Source organism: Cryptomeria japonica, chromosome 10, assembly GCF_030272615.1.
Source record: "Cryptomeria japonica chromosome 10, Sugi_1.0, whole genome shotgun sequence".
Taxonomy (NCBI): Eukaryota; Viridiplantae; Streptophyta; class Pinopsida; order Cupressales; family Cupressaceae; genus Cryptomeria; species Cryptomeria japonica.
The window spans coordinates 708,792,651-708,801,941 of NC_081414.1; the positions used below are offsets into that span (position 1 = coordinate 708,792,651).

The 9,291-nt window shown below is 34.8% G+C and overlaps 1 long non-coding RNA gene and 1 pseudogene across 1 annotated transcript; one reads left to right on the forward strand and one right to left on the reverse strand.

The window, feature by feature from the left end:
- Positions 1-420: 420 nt before the first annotated feature.
- Positions 421-8,953, forward strand: LOC131029304 (uncharacterized). Its single transcript, XR_009102748.2, has 4 exons — positions 421-918; positions 1,098-1,199; positions 7,941-8,463; positions 8,560-8,953. It is a non-coding gene; the product is annotated as an uncharacterized LOC131029304 (long non-coding RNA).
- LOC131029321 (U2 spliceosomal RNA) lies at positions 6,142-6,314 on the reverse strand (annotated as a pseudogene).
- Positions 8,954-9,291: the final 338 nt, after the last annotated feature.

Below are 9,291 nucleotides of genomic sequence, written 5' to 3' on the forward strand. Positions count from 1 at the left end.
GTTGAGCGGCAAAATATTTTTGAAATAGGTTGAGCGGGAAAGGAATTTAAATCAGGAATTCTCACACTGTTATCTGTTGTTCCAGCTTGTCATGATTGTGAGAGCGGCCAAAAAATGTTAGCCGCTTGCAAATGGTTTCTGTCAACCGCAAAATGACAATATTACTCTACGTCATCAGAGGCTCGATGGTGGGTCCCAAACATGGATCTCATGGTATCATGCAAGAGCATGCAATTTTGGAACCACATCATGACATGACATGCTGTTTTGGACCTAGAATAGCTACAGCCCAATCAAATAGAGATTTTTTTTGTTTTTTATTTTTTTTAATTTTTAAGCCCTCTAATCGTTGTATATGGAATACCGTTTAATTATGTGAACCTTAAAAGCAGCCAGATCCATTGGGTCGGTAGCCTCATAATTAACTCAATTAGGGGTTGATCATTCATAACAATAAAAACCGTACCAATTACAGCCTGTACACAATTAATTTTACCTTTACTTTAGGGATTTTGGCTGCAAGGTAAAATAGCTAGCGTCTGTGTGTGCGCCCTATTTTCTTTGCTTTTTCAAGCCGGTTTCTTCTGAAGGAATTGGCAATGGCGTTAATGGAAGAAGAGCAAGGAAATATCAGAAGTGTGAAGACAATTTCTTTTTTTATGCTTTGTGAGCTAGTTTAATTAAAACCCTTTAATTGTTACTCAATGGCTGGTGACTCTTAATGGCTTTTACCAGTGGCATTGTGTTAACTAAGAAGGGGCGAGCCTTCGAGCAATTGGTACTACCAGTTTCAAGCTGTTACACCGTGCCCTACCTATTGCAATGCAAACCCTTTCATTTCAAGGCAATGGATGTTAAACCACCATTCCTTTTACCATCGGTGTCGGGGAAATTTTGCAGTAAATGTCGCCTTCCAAGGTATTTTCTAACAGGCCTACTTTTTTGTAATTTTATTTTTGAAGTATAATGCCTATCGCAGAGATGTTAAATTGTTTTGTCTCACCATTGTTTTTTTTTTTTCCAATATTGGGAATTTTTCTGCTTTAAGCGAAAATTAAATTTGGCTTTATTTAATTTTAATTATTTTTTTTTAACAGAACCCATCATAGAAAGAGTCACAATTGTGACATTTTTCGGTGTTGTTAACGCTATGGTGTTACTGTAAAGAGCAGAACTGGTTCAGCGTACATGAGTGACAGGTAAAGATTTTTATAAAAATCCTTGCTTAGGCTATGAATCTTGTCAGTGTCTTAACAAATTCGTTTTCTATTCCGTTCACCATTCATGCCGTGCGTGTATCATTATATATATTCTCAATATATCTCATGACTGAAATGAGGATTGCATTCTGTTTATGCATTTGATTTCAGAATAAGTTAAAGCACATTAATACCGGAGTAAATAGTATTTCTTGTAGTTAGCAGGCATTCTTAAATCTATTCAATTTAAATTAAAATACCTTTGTAAACTTAGGCATCGCCAGTCTCCCCCTGGGTTGCTTCCTCGCTGCTTTGTCGTTTACAAGTGACTTTTAGATTATGTAACCTGTTATTCTCTTAGATTATGTTATCCTGGTTGGTGAAGGGCCTCAACTCTTACGGCTAGTAGGGTTACTGCTTCTTATGAGATGCTTTTCCAGTTGGGATGCCGCTTGACTTAAATTTTGTTACCTGTGTTCCTACAGCTTGTATGCCTACAGCTTAAATGTCTCACTTACTTCTCCCCTCTTTTTTCTATTTGTAGCATCGACTTTCGACTTCTCTATCCTCTGCTTCTATAGCTTGAATGTTTCGTCCTGAAATCGCCTACAACACCTTTTTCCTCCTTTCACTCTTCCTTCATCATCTGCAGGCTTAAGATGTTTCTAGGGAAATCAGATTAAACCTTTTAGGGGTGCATAAAAGCATATTATAGGAGACTCTTTGTGTGCCTTGGAATGGAAAACAATACTAGAAGAAATCTGGATGATTGGAGACCACGAGACAAATGCCACAGAAACCTTCTTTGCAGTTTAGAGAGAATTCTTCTTTGCACTTTCAGAAATCTGATACTTTAAGGATAGAATTACTTCTAGAAGGATGTTAAATTATTGCAAATTGATGTAAAAGCAGAGATGTTAATTCTATTCATCTGTGGGAAGATGATCTCTCAAATGTGCCACCCCTGTTTTTGTTGAAGTATCAGACATGTGTTTTGGAATGAAATAAAACACAACAAAATGTGATCTGGCTGTGCACAGATTCCCAAAAAATTTCACTGAAATCATGGCAAATGATTTATTTCAAGATTCTGCACAAAATTGTGTCGTGTTGTCAACGATGTCGATGAGAAAAAATGGACACAATTTGCAGAAAAAATATTATGAAACCCTACCAAAACAGAATTTGCTAAAAAATGAGACAAACCAAAATCAGTCTCCCTAAGCTGCTGCATCAATCTTTTTACAATAAATGAAAAGTAGATCTAAAAATATTGTGGTTTTAGAGCTACTACTGCTTTTTAAATGAGAATATTGGCTGTCGAGTTGAAATTTGTTTTCAGGCATGAGGCAAGGAATGTTTCAACTGTTTGGAAGTTTTTTTCAGTATGAGACAACTTTCTTGGTGAAAGCTGCTTCAAAGTAGGGGAAGAGCACCCGTAGCCATCATAGCTAACTTCGTGCACCCATAGATCCTAAACGGTATATTGGATTTTTTTAAATTTTTTTAGTTGTCTTCGTATGCGACTTAACTGCTTATAGCTATTGGTCTGGCTTCTGGGTAGTAACGATGCATGCTGTGGAATTAGTTATGCGCACAAAGGTCAAAAGGTACACATTTCAAAGTGTTGCCTGATACCTAACTAAAGATGTTCTAGTAACCGTCAACTCAAAATCGCTAGTTCTTGTTGACAAATGTCCCAATAGTGGTGCACAAATGGGCCAATTATGAACAAAAAAATTACAAAAAATGATCGGTTATTGGTACAAAATAAATTTATTAATGGTGTTTTCACTATGACGGCTATTGGGAGGTCAACATGACAATAAGGTGAAGGTTATTGGAACTATGCTATCTATTGGTGCTCTTCCTCTATAGCCTATTGGCTAATCAAAACATTCCCTCAAAATGGATACAAAACTGAATTGCAAAGGTGCTTGCTAAAGTGGCTCCAAATTCAGAACATATAAGGTGCAGATTCATTTCAAAGAACTTGAGTGCATGTACACTGCCCTATACATATGTTTGACAAAATATTTTAATTCTTAAATATGCATGTATACACATGTACATATTCAAAGTATTTATATATATATATATTTAAAAATGTATGTATGTCAATGTATGTAGATATACATATGCATATATGTTTATAAGAATTTCTTAAAGTTGCCCAAATTTCTTTTCAAACATATTGTATGAGATGACATACATACACTCCAAGCTATCATAAATGAATCTGCACCTTACGTGTTTAGAAATACGAACCACTTTAATGAACGCCATGGAAAATTCCAAGGTTCTTCAAATTTTATCCAAAGAAAATTAATCACAATTTGAAAGCATTCAAGGGAGAATTTGTGCGTAAATTCTTCTTTATTGAATTTCGTACATAAGTATTTGTGAAGGCTGTGGTGATCGGAAGTGACACTTGCAACTACAATTTCTGACAAGGATCCCCTTTCAATCATGCTTTGATGGATGTTCAAACCCTCTTCCAAAGCTCCAATTTTGAGTACAGGTAGGGAGGATGCAGGTGAAGGTTGAGTCGGGCCTTACACTTTCCAGATGCATTTGCTTAAAATTTTCCAAAGGCTTTTTCAACAAATTCATTTTGAACATATTCTACAATGATGGCATTTCTTGAGACCACATTTCTGTGAGGCATTTTACCAAATAGTTCACATACCTTGTCTATGCTTTCCACATTTTGCATGCATGTCTATCAGGGCACTTGCATACTTTATGCTTTTGATGGATGTTCATGTCCTGTTTCAAAGGGAATGACTTAAAATCAGACAGTAAGCTTACACTTCTATGCTTAAAAGTGTTAAACACTCAGAGTTGACTAACATTTTCTAGACTTAATATGTTGCTTAAGGTGTGTGGTCATACTAAGAATACACTTCTAGACTAAAAGTGTTAAACACTCAGAATTGACTAACATTCTCTAGACTTAATATGTTGCTTGATGTGTGTAGTTTAAGACCGACCGTTCAAAAACTCTCATTTTGACACAAGCAGAAAGATGCTAAAAAAAGTTGTAGAATTTGACTTTACACCTACCAATTGCATTTGCTTGAAAGTTTCTAAAGCCTTATTAATGAATGTACTTTGTGCATATTGTGCAATCATTGCATTCCATGAGATGGCATCTCTTTTGAGGCATTCTGGCAATCAGTTCATGCGCCTTGTCTATGCTTCCCTATTTTGTGTACATGTCTACTAGGGCAGTTGCAATGACAACATCTGAAAAAAGCCGTCTAGGTATCCATGCACTCCAAGCTGTCTAGAATGAATTTATATTGTATATTGACTGGTAATTGGTGCAACACAGGTGTATGTATATGTATACATCTACCGCAAGCTGTCTAAAGTGAACATACAACCTATATATTGCTTGGTAATTGGTGTATATGTGTTAATATATATCTATACATATACACATATAAAGAAAGAATTTGTGGGTGTATATGTGCATATATATTTATACATATACATATGTAAAGAGAGGGTTTTGTGGGTGTATATGTGTGCATATGTATCTATACATATACACATATAAAGAGAGAATTTGTGAGTGTATATGTGTATATGTATATGTATGTGTATACATATTTGTATACGTATATGCGTATATTTATGTATATAATATATTTATACATACACTCCAAGCTGTCTAGAATGAATATACATCCTATATATTGCCTGGTAATTGGTGTATGTGTGCATATATGTCTATACATATACACATATGTATATATAAGGAGATAATTTGTGAGTGTTTATAGGGGAAGTGTACCAGTAGTCGTTATAGCTAACTTTGCGCACCCACAGATCCTAAACAATACTGCGTATGTATATTTGTATATGTATATGTGTGTATGTATATTTGTATATGTATATGTATATATTATATATCTATACATATACCCCAAGCTGTCTAGAATGAATATACATCCCATATATTGCCTGGTAATTGGTGTATGTGCATATATGTCTATACATATACACATATGTATATCAATGGAGAAAATTTGTGGGTGTATATAAGGGAAGCATACCAGTAGCTGTTATAGCTAACTTTGTGCACCCACAGATCCTAAGCGGTACATCGGATTTTGACATTTTTTTTTGTTGTCTCTGAATGTAACTTAACTGTTTATAGCTATTGTTTAGGCTTTTGGGTAATAACAATGCGTGTTGTGGGATCTGTTATGCACGCAGGGGTAAAAAGTGGTCATTTCAAAGTGTTGCCCAATACCTACTTAAAAGATGCTCCAATAACTGTGCACTACAACCGCCTCAGAAATTGCCAATACTTATGCACAAATGCCCCAGCAGTCGTGCGGTATGGGTACCATTTAAGTTGCACAACTTCAATTAATGTCTACAAATTCTAACTATTGGGGTTGCAAGTGGGCGGCTATTGGTACATGTGAAATTTATTAATGGACTTTTAGTTATCATTTTTTTTGGTTTCTTTAAAGTTAGTAGTTGGGGGGTTGGGTGAGCAAGGAGTGAACGGTAATTGGAACATGGGTGGTAACTGGCACTCTTTTCCTACAAAATATATATATTGTATTATAGAAGATTTGAACTCAGCACCATCTAGGTGCCTACAACATGGACTTTGTTATTAACACAAATGCCCTGCAGCAGGTGTATATATAGGCCGAAGCTATTCTGGCTTCAAAACAGACCTTTCGTACAGCGTGATAGCGATGTGTTAGTCAATCGCAACTGTTTATTGCAGAATCGACGGTGTATATATATGTCTGTGCATGCACATTGTATATGTATAAATGTATATTTACATGTACATGTACATGTATATGTACATATAAGTATATACATACATGTATAAATGTATATGTACATACATGTAGATGTACATGTACATGTAAGTATATACATTTATATGTATATATATGTACATGTATATACATATATATACACACACCGAGAGAATTTGTGAGTAAAGAAGCAGCATTAAAGACTAAATACCTATTTATTTATTTTTAAGAAGTGTGGTCCATCGAACCACGTATCAGATATTAAACTGATAAGGACAGATACGACATTTGATCTTAACCAAAAGGCCGAGAAAGGTATCCTAAATACATATTTATTATGTCGAGAGGCATCTACAATGACATCAAAATGTCCGTACACAAAAATTCAATATTGAAACAATTTGACATGCAAATGATGGGTAAATGCATGAAATATGCCATCTTTTGGTTTTTGTGGAGATGTTATTTTAATACTCCAAATAAAACACAACCCTCGCCACTTGTCTCCAACTATATGAAACCATTACATTCAAATGATTGTGGAAGAGTGGCATAATATTTAAAATGGAACAATCAATAAAATCAAGTGGCATTGTGAGTATCTGATGATTCTAAATTCCAGGTTCATGCTGTCATCTTAGATAATGCTGGTACATACTTAAGCAACTCTATTATTATCCATATTTTTGAAACTCTTGTATGCTACTAATATTGTAGCAATTGTCAGATTTCCTTCTATTATAAGATATCTCTTGACATAATTTACCTATATTTTTTAAATATAGATATACTAGTTATAATCATTTAGAATTTGATTATGCCAAAAATTCTCATCATTTGATGTAAGGTTTAGGGTTTAGGGTTTAATGCTTCAAAAATTAAAGCCCATGCATAGCTGATGCACAGGGGTGTAAATATGTGTCTCTGATTGTGGCTACATGCACATCTTTGTGTCCTATACTTCAGCATGAATGAATGTGCATGGATACACATGCTAAGTATTCTTGTATATATAGATATGTTGGCTAAAATTGATGGCTGTTGTATTTATGCATTTTTGCCCTAAAATACAATAATTTCTTTTGGAAGACTGTATCACATGTATAGAGAGATTTTTGGCAGATTTTAAAATGTTCTAAAGTATTAAATCTGTAAATATATCTGGCTGCGTCTAGTCTGGTTCCAAAATGGTTCTTTTGTACGGCGTGTTAGCGACATGTTAGTCAATCTCAGCCGTTAATTGCAAAATTGACGGTGTAAAACGCGCGACAAACACGCGTGTTAGTCAATCCATACTATTGTTTTGGAACCAGAATAGACGCATCCAATATATCTAATGTATGATGTTTTCTTCTTCAATCATGGTTTTCCTTAGCATCCAAAGAACAAATTTTATTAGAAAAAGATTAAAAGCAAAAAAATTGCATGCTCTGCATTTCTGTAACGCTTAGTATTTGGTGCATGAACCGACTCTCACCCAGCAGCGATCAGCCATTGGTACTCCTGATCAGCACAACCTTCACAATAAGAGTTAAATAAGTAATAACTTATGCCCAAAATTCAGTAAAGAAAAACTTATGCAGAAATTCTCACTTAATGATACTTCAAAATGTGATAAGTTTTCTTTTAAGTTTAGATTGTATGGATGGGGTTTGAATTTCCCTGTAGTTTCCTACTGCATAATGTTTGAGGTAGGTGTTTGTCTGCTAACTTACCGAGATCTATTCAGATTGATGTTCATTGATCATTGATAGAAAATCTGTTGAAATATCTATACAAGATGATTGTCTGGTTCTCTATGCCATTCCTTCTTAAAAGTTTGTTTCTCTCAAGAATTTGAATACTTTATTTGAATTGGGCATTGAATGGTTTTCTGAAAGAAAGCTTTTGTTTGGACACTGTCAAAGCGAGCCTAATACCCTCATCATGCTATCATATTTTGCAGGTTACTTTACCTGTAAGGCAAATTGGCCTAGGTACCTAACCATTTGAGAAAATTGGTCCAATTTCTGTATTGGATTGCCCCCATGGTGGATTGAACCTTGCACTCTCATATTTTGGAGATTCCTTCAACTTCTGAAGGAAATTATAACCCGGAACTTATCTTTTGAAGAAAATTGGACTAGCTATTGCATTGGATTGCATACATCTTGGTTTCTTGGTTTATTGTCAAATTGTTGTTCTACCATAGAATATGTATGCTTGGGTATGCTGAGCCATTGGAGTGAATGGCCCTGCTTTTGACGATGCTTGCAGCTTTTTTTTACCTCCATAGCTCCAGCATTACTGTTACTATAATTATGAAGTCAGCTTTAACACATGTGAAGGAAAATGCAAGGGTTGTTCTAAGTTTAAGTTCTCTATGACCAGTTTTGGGTATGTCTGCAGCCTCTTTTCCGAAGGAGAAGATCAGTGAATTGATATGCAATCTGAGTTAGCGTGTTTTACAGTCTACTAAACTTGATAAGGTTCTACTAAGTGCAAATTTCAAAGAATCATAAGCATTTTTTTCACTTTCTTGCTTTTTCAAGATGGCATGAGTATTAATTTTGTATTGCCTGCAGCCCGCAGGTAATTCTAAAGTATGACCTTTACGAATGGCTTGGAACAAAGCTCTAGAGGACACTCAATGATGCGTATTAGGGTAATGATGCATTTTGGTTTTCCAGTATAGTCTTTCGTTCTAGGATAGTCTTTTAATCTTTTGAAGTTCAAAGTGTGGTTTGTTTCTCCATTCAATTTTATTAACCATTCCGTCATCTTATGGGGAGTTTAGAGAAGAAATCTGTTAACAATGGTTTGTACAAATTGTCTAGTTGTAGTTGAGGATATTATCTTTTAGGATATGAACTTCGGCATTATTCAAACATATTTTCATATTTTTTCACCTGTTAATAATGCTACGTGGTTAGCAAAATTCAAAGTTGGTTAATGAATTTAAAAGTAATGAAAACAAAACCACGTGTAAATGTGGATGTACTAATATAAAGTTCAGATGTTTGAATTCTTGGGTCCGTCAGCATAGATTGCATGCAATTTCACAACAGATTAAACCCATAAATTTTGTAAATGTTATCACCGAGGCATTATGGATGCAAATTTGAATTCTTGTGTCTGTCAGCATAGATTGCAATTAATTGCACAACAAATTAAACCCACAAATTTTGTAAATGTTATTACCTAGGCATTATGGATGCAAATTTGACACATCCCTTGCCCCCTCCTTACTACCAGATATATAATGCTATGATCATTTTTAAGTTAATATTATAATCAGAGCCATGTTAGTTTTTTCT